General features: G+C 37.1%; 1 pseudogene; it reads right to left on the bottom strand.

The window, feature by feature from the left end:
- Positions 1-14,451, bottom strand: part of LOC109072505 — a 31,222-nt pseudogene extending 16,771 nt beyond the window's left edge.
- Between the last annotated feature and the right edge of the window lie 1,569 nt (positions 14,452-16,020).

Raw genomic sequence — 16,020 nt, 5'->3', positions numbered from 1 at the left:
AGTGCTGGAAGCCTTGGGTGTCCTGTGGGACGTCCAGGCCGATGGTTCTCCCCATCCCACGCTGGTCGCTGCAGCGATGCGGAGCAGATACGTGGTGTCGGGCTGAAGACCCTCCAGGAGGTGATGGGTTTTGTGTCTGGAGAGCTCCAGCTGTGTCACTGCCCCGTCTGTGCTGGTCCTGTACGAGAGGCGGTACCCAGACACACGACCACGACTCAGCTTATGAGACAGAGGCTGCCACGACACCTGGATATCAGAGGGACTGCGGCTGGTGAGGCTCAACTCAGGAGCACGCAAGGGAACTGAACCAGAGAGAAACGAGATTTACTTCATGACATTCAGTACTTACGAACATCACGGACCCATTAGCAAACCCACAGAGCAGCCATAACAGACCTCATTTACATATAGAAGTCTAAAGAAGTACAAAAATAATGATTAGCATTATGAATGGATCTCAGGGAAAATATAGTTATATAATCCATACAACGATATAATGTTGCATCTTTTTTAAAGGCAAATACCATAGCGCGCTCATCTCGATCCAAGTAAAATGGAGTGAATGGGTGCCGTCCAAACAGCTGTAATCCACACACATCCAGTCCATCAGTTAATGTCTTGAGAAGACAAAAGCTGTGTGTTTGTAAGAAACAAATCCATCATTAAAGCATTTTAACTTCAAGCCATTGCTTCTGGCCAAAATGCGAGTACATAATTCATAGCAACGCTTCCTCCAGTGATAAAGTGGTCTGGTCTGAATCAGATAAGAGAACTCAACACAGTTCAAGTGCCATTTACAAGCCAAAACAGCTCTAAACAAATATGGGGTTGGATTTTGATGTGAGAGACAACAGGAGATGCACTTTTTCACTGGAGAAAGTGTTATTATGGATTATGGACTCTATGTATTTGAGTTAAAAACGTCTTAATGCTGGATTTGTTTCATCTTTTGTCTTCTCCCAGATGCCTCCAGATGGGACTGGAGTGCTGTGGATTACTTGTGGATTATTGTGATGATTTTTATCAGCTGTTTGGACTCGCATTCTGACGGCACCCATTCACTGCAGAGCATCCATTCCAGAGAGAGTGATAGTGTTATAATGATTTATTTATATATGTTTGTTCCGGGAAAAAATTTTTTTGAAATTTCTGGATGAACTATTCGTTTAATATAACACAGATAGGTTTGAATGTCTGATCCTCATTCTCTACTCACCGTCCTCCAGTGTGTGCTGTATGACGTGGTCAGACATGGATGAACTATTCGTTTAATATAACACGCTACGATGTAAAAGGTGGAGTTCCGCCCGGGCATCCAGGCACAATGATGTAGCGGGTGGTATCGTTACCGATAACTATCTGGTACTCTTCGTTATTTAGACCTGTTGGGACACGACGTCGTTACCGATAACTATCTGGTACTCTTCGTTATTTAGACCTGTTGGGACAGTTAATTTGAAATTCGTATTAATGATAAATACATAGGTTTGAACAATCATTACGTCCTCCAGTATCATTTTATGACGTGGTCAGACATAACCATGGCAATGTAAAAAAAATGTTAGACTTGGGCATCCATGATGTAGCGGGTGAGCAGCGTTCACGACTTCTTCGTTGACTTTTTACACGGCAAAACTTTCACAGTGTAAAAATCATTCTAATCCCCAAAGTGTATATATATATATGATAAAATGCATATATGCATGTGTAAGTGGACTATTAGATAAAAGCAAATGCAATATTAATATATATATATGCATAAAGAATTTACTTAATTGCAAAAAATATGTTTGAAACCAGAGTTATGTATAGGTCATATATTCACGACAATTAAAAAGAAATGTTTTACTTGTGAATTTTATTGTTAGCACTAAGTTTTAGTGAGCTGTATTTTTTAGTTATTTTAAAAAATTCCTATAGTTAGTCTTTCCCCACTAAAAATTCAACGTCAGAGCAAATCCCTTATCTGCCAAGAGTTTTCCTTGCTGGACGTCCTCATTGTCTTCTCTTCCTTTTTGCCATAATTTGAACAACTTTTTAAATAGCGGTAACTAAGGCAAATCCTGACGGTTTAGTCCAGAAGTCCACTGCTTCATAATAAATGAAAATCTCAACAGTGCGATACTATATGATATGTAAATAACCAAATTACAGAAAAAGAGCCACGCTGAGACTTTGGTCGATCAACCCCCAAAACACTCCAACAAAGTCCCCTGCAGCTCCCTCTAGATGCCGGTGTGTATTCTTTTCTACAGCTACTGATTCTTCTACCTGAGAAGACAAAATTTTCAGTGGTAACCGGCCAAAATCCAGATTTCACACTTGTCAGAAGAGTTCCTGGGTAAAGTGACTTCTCTGTTGAACTCGGTTGCCAGTTGATGATGCGGCTTGAACTGGTGGGTGCACGTGAGGCGGACTGGAGTGACTGTGGATTATTGTGGATTATCGTGTGTTTATCAGCTGTTTGGACTCATTCTGACGGCACCCCTGTCATCATGGTGAGCAAGTGATGGAAGCTACATTCATAACAAACCCATTTCTCCAAACCTGATGAAGAAACAAACTCATCAACATCTTGCATGTCCTGAGGGTGAGGGCATTTAATTTTTTTTGTTTGGTATTTTTTTAATTTTGATCTTTTTCAGTTTTAAATTTCTGTGCGCTTATATCCGGATGTTCACCTTTTGCCTTCTGTACGTGCACAGAGAGGCGATGACTTTGTCCGAGTTGTACATGGGTCTCTCCCAGGCCAGTAGGATGGCTGAGCTGGACACGGTGTCCGCGCGGACGTTTCTGGGTGCGCTCGGCCGGTTGTCCGACATCACTACGATCAGACGAGCCATGGCCAGAACCGAACCCTGCTCATTCTCCGCCTGACACTGGTATATGCCGTCATCTTCCGGAATGATCTGGTTAATCACCAGTTTACTGTTTACTGTGAAGAGTTTTTGTTTATTAATTGTGTTGTGTGTTGTATAAATGATATGCTTATATTGTTTTAATGTTGGTAATATTGGTTTTTCATTATGAAACTGTGTTGTCTCAAGACACTGATGAGAGGAGATGAACCAACATTATATGAAATTAAATAGACAAAAAGAAGATCTTTTGGATAACATTGCGACGCTTGTGTGGTAAGACGATCCAGAACGAACACATTCTCACACTGAAACATCAGGATCATATTAGTCTATATTATATTAGAACATTCCAGCTTTAGATTTAGATAAATAGTAGCAGAAAACTCATCCTAGCACAACAAAAGCTTTAGATAAACACTAGCAGCACACACCTCACGCTGTAGTGTGTTTAGTGTGTGTGTGTGTTTGTGTGTTTTGGTGTGTTATCATTTTATTTTTATTATTTGTTATGTGTGTGTGTGTGGGGGTGTTACAATTTTAGCTCTTAAAGTAAGGAACACAACCCATTAGTATTAGTGAATGTTGTGGTGTTACATCCTTTCTTAACATATTTTGTTTTGTAACTTCAACTCTCATCTGACAGATATATATATATAAAAACATCTGTGTTGAGGTGGAGGAAACAAGCAGTTAGAAAGTGTTTCATGCAACAAGAAAGAAAAAAATAACTTAAAGGAAAAATATTTAAGAGTAGGCCAGGCTAGTGCTCAAAATTTCACTTTAATTACAGAAAAAAAAAAGGCTTCACAAGCTTAATCGGCGATTGGAATAATACTCAGTGACTTTGGAAATGCAGTTCTCGAATTGCATTTCACCATGGCCTAGTAACTGGAACATTTGATGCGTCCATTCATACGTGAATAACCTTTTTAAATAACTCCCTCTCGCCAACCCGAACAAAACGCTTCCGGCCCACTCACGCAGAGAGATTAAATTAAATAAAATAAAGAAATCTCTTTTAACCTTGGTGCACAAAACCAGGTCATAAGGGTCAGGTTTGATTTTCTTTAACATTTAACTAAATATAATCTCTCATTGATGTGTGGTTGTTAGGAACTGAAAAAATCTAATAAAAACAAATGTGAGAAAATAAAATAAATATTATATGAAATGAAATCAAAAAATAAGTTTTGCATATATTACAAAAATACTCACAATGACAATAATTTTGACACATTTTTGTTGTGCTACAAATATGTTAATGCTTTGGGCTCCATTTTATTTAACAAAGTTGAAATCAATCAATTTCTTATTATTTATTTTTGTAAATTTTTTATGCGGAACAAAAAAAATGGTTATACATTAGTTGTTAGTTTTAGTACAACTTTGCACCTATCTCTATATTTATTTTTAAAAATTATATGTCTATAGGTAGTTTTTTTTATATTTTTGTTTTAGTTTTCCAGAGTTATTCTTTGATACATCAATTAAATGACAAAAGAGGAAGTCCTTTTTAAGAAACTGGATCAAAACTTAATGGAAATAAAAAATGTTTCTTTGGGCATTAGCTGAATTTTTATTTCAGTTATTTATTTTTTTTTTTTATGGAATTTGGTTTTTAGTTTTAGTTAGACCATTAAGACCCCATGGCTCCATTCCAGAAGTAGATCCCAGTGCTGGGGTTTAAAGAGACAAGAACCTTTCTGTCTCTCTGCGTGATCGGTGAGGAAATCAGCGTAAATTTCGGTCGCAAAACAGCGTCACTCCCCTTTAAACGGGAATCTGTCTCTCTGCGTGATGATAATCAGTAAAAGCAAACACAGCTCCCCATAAACGGCCTGTTTTAGGATCGAAAGACATGTAACAGCCATAAAACCCCCCAAAGCCATTCAGATCACCCCCCCCCCTCAACCCCTGAAGAAGCCTCCGGTCAATAATTAGTTAACCGGAATCAATGGAAGCTCTGCTATACATACAGACCTCATGTTAGGATGGAGATAATAACAAAACCAGCCTCGGGCCTGAATGTTGCAGTAAGACACAGATAAGTAAGACGTAATCACTGACAGGAAGTGATGCTTCATATATAATTCTACCAGTAATAAAGCTCTTATTCTGAGTTGATTGACACTTCTAGAATGTCAATTACACTACACCATGCATTTCTTCTGTTATTCTGAGTTGATTGACACTTCTAGAATGTCAATTACACTACACCATGCATTTCTTCTGGGTGAACTGTCCCTTTAAGGGGGGTCAATACAAGCCCCTCGTCTCTAGAATGTCAATTGTGCTGTGATTTTTATTTGTTATGGGTGTGCTGTGGCTTTGAGTTGGTAATGTTAAAGTAGTTATGTATGTGGTGTGATTTTTCTTATTTTTGGTTTTGATCTGCAGAGTCTAACGGCAGAGAGCGACAACCCATAGAATTAAATAGACAAAAGAAGGAAGGACTGTTCGATCACAACATTCTCCAATCTGTGTAGATAAACATTTATAGGTGAGAGAGACATCCATTGTTTTTTCTAAAAAAAGTGTGTGTTTAGGGAGACACACTAAAAAAGCCAGTTACCTTCACTCAGAAAAAAAGTCTTGGTTCAATCTCACTGTGTTCTGAGAAGAAAAGTTTCTGAATCACAAGTTGAGATTATTACCAGTGACTTAAAATACTACTAAATCAGTCAGACCTTTTTCTAATCAGTCAGAATTAGGATGTATAAATTCATGGAAAAAAGTCACCTTATTAATTGATTTATTTATTAGGAGGCAGAAATTGAATTTATTTAATTAAACTTATTAGTTGGTTTTTTGATGTATAGATTTGTACTTTAATTAAAAATCTTGTAGTTTATTAAACTACAGCTTATTCTTTGCGGCATTAGTCAGCATTATAAGAGGATCTTGTAATGGCTCCATTCCTGAGACCTCTGGCACCTCTGAAAAGCAAACATAAGAGGATCTGTAAGTCTGACCTCTGACCTCTGACCTCAACAAATCGCGGGCGGCAGTAAGTGAAGCAGAATAACGGAGCACTAAACATGAAGCAGAAAGCAAGACCTAGATAGGAGGTTTTGTAGTGGACACTTCCTTGCTGGAGCGATCTTATATGTGGGTGGTTACTTCCGTCCGCCTTCAGAGCAATTACACTACACCAGCATTTCTTTCTCAGGTCTGTGGATACGGCACACATTAGTATGAGATATGATCTCAGCCGCCTTCACAGGTCTGAGGATCGGCACACACAGGGTCAGCGGGCAGGTCACAGAGGGACGATGCAATTGGGACGGCAGATGTGGGGCTTTGGTGTGTAACTTTGGAGACTCCATGTCCATGATTTTCAATTTTAGTGCCTCCATCTCCATGACAGCCAGAAATGTGATCTTAAAAATAAAAATAACGCTTGATGTGCAGCAGCTCCACAACAGGATTGAAACTTTCTACCTCTGACCTTGGATGTGTTTTTTGAATTAAGTTTGTTCGGCAGATGTGATTTTAAATTTATGCTTGTGTATCTGTCTGTGTTTGTAATTTCTCCCTCTCTCTGTCTCTGTCTGTCAAAGCAATGCAACTGTAAGAGACGCCACCACCATGCAACTGACATTATCCATTTCAGCCTTCAACTGTATGCTGCATTAACTGCCTTCACACACACACACAGGATTGAAACACACCGTCTGTCACACACAGTGTGTAAGTGTCTGAAAGAGGGACACAAAGCCCTAAAAATCTGTTAGTGAGGAAAGCGCCACCACCATTCGCAATCTCAGCTTCAACACACACACCACCACAAACAAACTTCTAGGGACACACACACTGAAAGCTGTTCATTAAGCATCTCAGCTTGTTCTCTAGAGACCACTGAAGGGATTCTGACACTCAAATATGACTTTGACAATTTTATTTGAGATGTTTTAAGGTTTTATTAGCAGATGCATTATGCACAAGCGCCGTGAACAAACACAGTCCCGCTGAGTCGTGACCTGACCTCACCTCTCGCTCACTCCTTCTTTAGAGAAATAGAGAAGAATGCTTCGTCTGTGAACAGAAGGGAAGAATGCAAAGCCCTTCAGGACCCCCGCCGGCCAATCAGAAGCCAGAATCGGCCCCTCACCAGCCAATCAGAGGCCAGGCTCAGGACCTCTCCCTGTGGCCTTTGGCCGTACGGGGCAGGGAGGCCGGAGATGTCCCGAGACCCTTATCTTTCCCCCCGAGCTCTGAAAACAGTACAGCTATTGTGTCTTATCTGATCCACTGAGGAGCAACAGGTCACCTCCAGAGCATTATCTGTGATCTTAGCACTCACGCTGCCTGCTTACACAGCATTTTTCGGTGTGCTCATGATATGACAGAAACATTAACGCATGCATTTTGGCAAATTCTCAAGAAACATGCATGCAATCCTAAAATGCACTGATATCACCGTCCTCCTGAATCAAATCCAATAATTGTTTCTTGCTAATTTTGGGTGCTGATTCCAAAAATAGTGCCTGTTTTGCTGAAGCACTTTCTCAGAAAAATATGATTTATGATCATAGCATTTTTGCTTTTACAACCATTTGTGTGTTGAAGAAGTCTTGTATTATCACTTAATCAGCAGAAAAACTAATACAAACACCTGATTCCTGTCTGAATCTGAGCCAGATTACAACATATTAATTTGTTTAAGAATATTTTTAAAAGTTTGAATGTTTAGTTTTAAACCCATTTTTAAAAGTTTGAACGATTCGAAACATTTTTTTTATTTTTTATGCCTAATTGTGGTTTTAAAGTTAAATTATATATTTTGAAATCTACTTTTTGCCATTAAACTTTTGTCATTTAATGCTTTTGTTATTTTGATAAGTGCATTACACTTTGTGTTAAGATGTCCTTTTTACAGTGTAATTATTCATTTAGGTACTGAGTAATATTTATTAACTACATGGTTATGCTTAGGATTAGGGGTTACTTGCATGTAATTATGCATAATTTATTGTTATTATAATAGTAAGTACACATAACACGTGTAAAAAGGACACCTTAAAATAAAGTGCTACCGTGCATTAAAGCTGATGCATATATGTAATTTGAAAATAAAAACGTATACAATAGAACATTTTTTATTGATATTTTTGAACCTAGCATCTATCAATATAGGTTTTTTTATTGATATTTTTGACAGATATCAGATATTTTTTTTTCGGGATTCAGGGTTGTGTTATAAAATGCATAAAATTCAATATTCAACATAAGCTGATACCAAAATCTCATGCTCTTGAAGTGAGGAGGGCCATTTCTTTATGATGCTGGGCATGTGTAAATTCAATATTCAACATAATTTGATACCAAATTATGATTTTATTGTGGTATTGAGTACATTACAAAAACAGGTTGAATAGAAAAACTAACTATCCTCTTAATAACAAGCTTTTTTCAAATAACATAAAAAAGCTGTACACAATAAAAATGTAAAGAGCATCAAAAGTGCAACTCTGAAGAATTATAATACAGAATCAGAGGATACAGTGCATGACTCTGAAGAATTATAATACCCCTTATTACCTCAGTATCTATATCTTATGGGCTAATTATGGAAGAATTATAATACAGAATCAGAGGATACAGTGCATGTTAATTACTGCAGTATACTGTATTACTAACTAAGGCAGATATACTGGATTTTGTGAGATGAGCTGATCTACGTTGGCATGTATTTGTCTGTTATTAGCAGGAATATTTCTCTCCTCGCCGCTGTTTCCCTGCACACAACCTGCTGGGCAATTTAAAGCAACCTTTGACCTCTCTGACCGCCACTTAGAGAAACCATAGAAACCTTTCACATGCCACACTGCGCACTAAAGCCGTTCTGTCCCTCTGAAATTCCTCAAACATCTCCTCTCAGACTCAAACACTCCACGTTTGACTCATTATCTGACTCTGAAGCATCGCCTAGCAAAAAAATATGATTTTAAAGAATATATGCTATTTTCATCATCAACCACTCAGAGCAATTAGTTTAAAAGCAGTGTCATGATGTTTCCACAAGCTTCTCCTACATCAGACATCCAGTCGGATTGAGGAAAGAAAAGAGTGTTTTGATGTTCCTGTAGCAATTCCAGGAATTCTAGGAACACATTAGAGGCCCTCAGGGACCCGTTTCCCAACACCGGCCCTCAAAACAAGCAGGCGCGAGTCACAAACTCTGGCATGTTTCTAATTTTAAACTGCTGAAGAAGGCCACCTTTGACATCAGCGCTGACCCGCCGTCTCCACACACATTGGATTTACATTCAGAGAGGGAATTCAAGACCTCTTACAATGTTCATCTTTACAATATTTAAGGCCTATACATCCTACAATTCCATAAATGCATTCTATAGTATATTAAAACAGGAAACCAATATTAGAAATTGCAATCATATTTCACAATAGTTCTGTTTTGTCTGTGTTTTTGATCAAATAAATACAGCATAATGCATTCATCTAATCAGTTTTTGTTCAAGACAATAGTTGAAGGTATGTCCTCATTTAGATAGTTAAGTAAACGTGTGATAGTGACTGATATATGAGTAGAGGTGAGAAGGGCAAAAGGTCTAAACATGTGGAAACATCAATCTCACACACACAAACACAAAAACATCTGCCAACACATGGTGTCAAAAAACACAAGCATGATGAAAAGAAAGCGTGTCGCCTCCATCACCGCATACCGGTGCTAAAATCACACTCAACCTCTGGACTCTCACTTCTCATCCCAAACAACACAAACTAAGCAGCAACCAAACTTCCCGAAATCCCTGCATGCTTCTCTCTCGCTTGCATAATTGTCCTTCCATTGGTGCAAAGCGCCAGCTGTCCTGACCAGCTCGAGCTGGTCAAACAAATGCCCTGCAAAGAAATCTGCTTCTTTGGCCGGGGCAGTCGGGGGCAGATGGGACAAAAGGAGACAGAGAAAAAAAAAGCTTTTCACCAATTCAGCAAACTAGCGGAGCAGAAAGCAATCGCATGGAGGCCACCAGCTCGACTCGCTGCAATAAAACCAGCCATTCAGGAGCAGAGGACTTTCAGTATATGTGAGTGTGTGTTTGTGTATAAGGCTGGAAGATCATGCATTTAATAGTTTTTGTTAAATCGCATGCAACATAATCAGCATAATGAATTATTTTATATATAAAGAATACTTTTTACTACTTAATGCATTAAAAAATCCCGAAAGCAATAAAAAAAATGCCCTAATTAATTGAAGTTGTGTATTGAATTACTTAATTTGCATGCAAATAAGCATTAAATTAATCAGCATAAGAAATTATTTTAAGAAGGGCCGTTTCCCAACACCAACCTTAAAATAAATGTCACAAACTCAGGCATGTTTATAATTTTAATGCATAAAAAATCTATATGTATATATATATATGCTTAAGATTAAAGATTAAGATTAAAGTTTAATATTTAGTAATAGATAAAATAATTGCATATCATCAGTTAAATCAATTCAAATATATCATCCATTTTCATTATATTGTCCAGTTCTGCATGTTTTTAACTCAAATCTGTGTGTCTGTTTTGCAATTCCCTTCAAGCATCTTTGTTGTCCGTCTTGACGGTATTTCCCAGGTACCTGTAAATTTTACGGGCTCTTAGAGAGTCTGTAGAAAGACTCTTAATGCCCCTTTAAAAGCAGCCTGTAAAACACTCGCTGTCTTTACTTCATAACACACACAACTACTCCCTTCACATGTTGTTCTTTCTGTTGATATGTTATATTTGCTGTATTTCTGGTTGGATTTATGGGTTGTGGGCATCTAGGGGGGTGAAGTTTAGTGAATGTGACTGTTACACAATACATGACTCATTAGCAGATTTACACCGCTACAACACCTGCAAACATTCAGACATCACCCCCAGAAAATGCTGAAAACACCTACAGCTCATACAGAGGCGGGACATATCATCCTAAACACATGCATGTGTGTAAACAACAAAAACTGAATGCTTTCACTCAGATGTTTCTCTTTAAAAGCTCAGTAAACTTCAAGGAAATTTCATTAAGGCATGAACTTTGTCTCGTCTCAACTTTGTTTCATCTTAAGTTATTAAAAACAGCCCCAAACTACTAACTAGTTGTCATTCAGTAGGAGTATAGAGCAAAAAAATGTGTGGAACAACTCAGATCATTTCATCTTTGAAGAATTTGAAATAAAATATAATATTAAAATAAAAAAAATATATTAAAATTATACACACACAAACATAATATATATATATATACAATTTTAATCAATTACATATTTATTAAAATAACAATAAAAAATATATTAAAATAATAAGAAAAAATATATTCCAAAAATCTCTGGATTTGATTTATTTTGATCAAACGGATCTCAAATCAAGACCTAAACATCCCATAAATCTGGAAACAAGTTACATTTTTAATAATTTAGTGTTTTGTTTCATTTTTATAATTTTTACCCCTAATATGTCTATATGTTTTTTTATGTTATTATACATATATTATGTTATTATTAATTTTATTAATTTAATTTTTGATATTTAGTTTTCAAATACGAAGTGTAAAAATATAATTATATTTTTTATACATTTTTATTAATTTAATTTTTAAATATTTAGTTTTATTTATTTCAGTTAAGTTAAATAAAAAATGAGAAATGATGACTTGGTAACAAGCTGAAATAAAATGTTTTTTGTGTCATTTATTTTATTTCAGATATCATCCATTTTATTTCAAGGGCCGAAAGTATTTTATGGATTTAGTTTTAGATAACTATAACAACCCAGCCGAGTGAAAACTCCTCTTGAACAGTCTAAGTGCTGAAGTTTCGCTCTGAATGAGAGAATGCAGCGAGAGCAGCAGAAACACATGCTTTTTGTCCTGAAGCAGAATGACACACAGCCTCAGGAGAGGAGAGGACCTTTAAAAGCCTCTGTCAAACACACACACACACACACACACACACACACACACACAGGAGAGCAGGAACAACGGCTGCGGTCAGGAGGTGCTCATATAAAGGCAGAGCGCTGTGAATAGGGGTGATGTGCTCTTTAACACCGGGGCACTAGTGTCCTCCGCAAACTGAGCTTTTCAAACCTGCCGGCCTTCATTTACACACCAATGGACACATTCTCACACAGCCGCGAGCACACAAACACACTCATCTATCCTCCAGCTATCTGTATCACATCTACAACCAACAATCTGAGCAGACTACAGCCAGCAGGCCTGTCACGATAACAACTTTCTGTCGTGCGATATATTGCCCCAGAAATAAGTATGGAGATTTTTCCATCTTCAGATTTTTCCGTCTCTGTAAATGAAGGGTGCACACTATCGCTGAAGAACACAATCACTACTCAGCAGTCAGACGTCTGTATGCACACAGATCCCTAAACAAGGCCATATCTGCAGATGAAACTTATTTTGTAGAAGCATTTTTTACATTTGAACTAGAACCTCATGATTACACCACGTTATGTACGAGAAGCTGCAAAAGACAGACGCAAGTGGAATGCAAAAAATATACATTTTAATGTAAATATAACGGGCGATATATTAAGTCACCAAAAATTATTGAGGTCATGTACATATATTGTGCGATAAGCTGATATATTGATTATTGGGACAGTCCTAATAGCCACCTACCTATATGAATATTGATGTTTTTTATTAGATTAATCTGATCAAGAATTTGAAATGATGCTTTACTTAAAACATATCTGACTGTAGAAAAAAATGCCTTTGAAAACAAGGAATAGAAACAGTTCACAAAAACTGTCCTAACAGCTGATAAAAACATCACAATAATCCACAGCACTCCTGAAGTGAAAAAAGGACTCTCATTCTGACGGCACCCATTCACTGAATTACTGAGACACTGATGCAATGCAACATTTCTCCAAATCTGATGAAGGAACAAACTCATCTACATCTTGGATGTCCTGAAGGTGAGTTAATGTTCATTTTTGGGTGAACTTTTCCTTTAATCTCAAAAGACATTCAAGCAACAATGACACATATCGGGAAAAATACACCAATGCAACTTACTTGCGATAGTCAAGCGGGCTCTCTGGCTGAGAATAGATCCATATTTGTTCTGGGCAAGGCACTGGTAGAAGCCTTCATCTGATTTGTCCTTCCGGCTGTCCACCTCTGAGATGAACAGAGAGCCGTTGGTGAGCAGGTAAACGCGCTCCGACTCTGTGAGCGTCGCTCCGTTCTTCAGCCACCGGATGCCGATGGGAGCCTCGCCGTGGGCCTGACAGTCCAAAATCACAGCGTCCCTCCTCAATACGGTCACATCGTGGAGCTCCTTTATAAAAAACAGCTCACTAAAACTGGTCACACCTGCAGAGACAGACAGAACTGTGGCCACTGAGAGAGACTCTGAGATGAGCTGCTGTAATCATATTTGACCTGATGGATTACTCGCTGTAATCCTCTTATTCATGGCTCATAAAGTCAGAAGAGACTGGATTCTTGTCTAAAGAAGAGCTGTAATTCATTCCCAGCATGACATTTAGCAGCTATGAGAGCAGAAAAAAACATTGAGAAAAAAAAACTTTTTAAAAGGATCTAAAAAGAGAATTTCAAGATAGTAATGTTACGTATTTTTGATTTGGAAACATTTTGGGATATTTATGAGATGCATCGGTCTTTATAAATTCTAAAGTATAGCTTGAAATGTTATTTTTGTGCATAAAGAGAAATAAAGAAGAGAAGGAAGAAGAGAAATAAAAAAGTGGTGACTGACTATAATAACTTTGGCGTGTCTAATTTTCACAACATAAAATGTTTCAAGTATTATAAAATGTTTAGTATAGCAGTCATATTGTATTCAGTCAGATATGACAATGCATAAATATAAGTTTCATGATGTAACTATCACTAATACTAATCTGTTATGCATTATATTATGCAGGTGACACTCAAATAGATATATTTCAGATATTATATTATGATTCACTTATAATGTAGTTCCTAAACATTCACCTAAGAATATGCATGCTTCATGATATATTACCAGCTATTTGATTATGCATGAAGCAGTTTTGAATGCATAATATAATAAGATAATGTATGTGAATGATGCATTAAATTAAAAAATTAAAAAACTCTTCATCAGGAAAATGTGAATGTGCAATAATCCTCTGTGATCAGAAGAATCATTTTAATCACTTGAAACAAGTAACATCTGCATGACTGCCCATGCTGCTTTGAAGTGTGCTACATTGTGTTTCGCGCACGTGAGTGAATCGAATCAATGTATCACTCAGTGTTTCTAACGCTCAGTTCTATCAAATCACTTATCAATAAATATACATTTAATAATGTTTTATATGTAAGGTTTAAGTTTCAGTGCATGAAACCCCTCATCCAGGACATTTAAGTCACGAAGCATCCTGACATTTAACTTCATACATAACTCATTTCTGTTCCTGCAAATATGAATTAAACGCTCTTACCTGAGATTGACAGAAATACTGCAAGAAGCAGCAGATGCTGGTATAAATCCGTTTTGAAAGACGCCATTTACTCTGCTAGTCCGAGCATGCCTGAGCCCGTGGCTTGCGGACTCGAGCTCCACACACTTTCTTCTGACTGAACGGAGCGCGCGATGCTGCTGACCGCTGCGAGCGCACTACTTCCTGCGGAAGAGGACCGGTCCCGGAGCGCGCTGCGTGACGCGGCTCATCAGAGCGTGGGGAGATTCCTCCGCCTGAAAACAGATGTTCAGAGATTGATATTCATGAGCAGATATATAAAGACGAGCGGATTTACCTCTTTTTATGATTTATTATTATTATTTATTATTTTTTTATCAGTTAAAGTTCTTAATGACTGAATTACGTTTTCAAAATCATCAATTATTTACAACTGGAAATAACATAAAACAATATAAGACATTATGACCTGTTTGTCCTAATCATAAATACATATATGTATATATATATATATATATATATATATATATATATATATATATATATATACACACACACACACACACACACATACAGTTTGTGTTTACAGTTTACATATGTTTACAGTTATATATACATATATATATATATATGTGTGTGTGTGTGTGTGTGTGTGTGTGTGTGTTGTCAAATGATTAATCGCATCCATAATAAAAGTTTGTTTACATAATATGTGCGTATACTGTGTATATTAATTATGTATACATACACATGTACACATAGATACACTCACACTATACATTTTAAAAGTATTTACATGCATTTATAAATTTATATATATATATATAATTTATATTATATATAAATATATTTCAAATATGTAGATGTAACATTTTTCTTAAATATATACATGCATGTGTGTTTTTATAAATACTGTACATAGTAAATCTACACAGTACACACACATTATGTAAATACAAACTTTTTTATGGATGCGATTCATCTTTTGACAGCACTAAATAATAACTGTTTTCTGATCAGTAGTTAATCAAAACATATTGTCATAAAGCCTAAGTTTATTAGGATTAAAACATTTTGTTTTTTTCATCATATTTATCAGCATTTGTGTTTGTTACTATTCTGTTTATTGTTCAGGGTGACATCCAAAGCCAGATGATGTTGAGATTTCTGTTGCATTGGCTCAGAATAGCATTTGAACTCTTAAATCACACTGTGATTGCATTAGACAAAAACATATTAAAGTGTGTGTGTCTGAATCTGTCTCGAATGCTGCAGGATCAGCAAGGATTTCACTTTTCTCCATCCAGCAGCACACAAATCTACAATGCTTCAAAGTCCAAATCTGAACATGTGACAACTAGCCCCAGTCTTTCATACACTAAGGCTGTTCTACTGAGTGTGTGTTGGTCAGCTGTCTAATTTCAGTCTTATGTCTCTCTCTCTCTCTCTCTCTCTCTCTCTCTCTCTCTCACACACACACACACACACACACACACACTCAGATCTGGCCAGGATCATGGCTTGAGCTGGACAGCTGCAGACTGAAGGAACAGTATTGATCTGCTCTCCGCTCGCTCCTCCCTCCGGACCCTCTGACCGGCCGGACAATAGTTCAGTACAATAGAACAATACATCTGTTCAGTGCACATCAGGAGAAAAGAGCCTGAGTTCAGTTTCCCACAGTCAGGAAACACAGAGAAAAACATCACACTTCAACTCT

Source organism: Cyprinus carpio, chromosome B18 (genome assembly GCF_018340385.1).
Source record: "Cyprinus carpio isolate SPL01 chromosome B18, ASM1834038v1, whole genome shotgun sequence".
In the NCBI taxonomy this organism is placed as follows: domain Eukaryota; kingdom Metazoa; phylum Chordata; class Actinopteri; order Cypriniformes; family Cyprinidae; genus Cyprinus; species Cyprinus carpio.
Note: the sequence above shows the minus strand (reverse complement) of the source record. Positions and strands in the feature narration are given on the sequence as shown.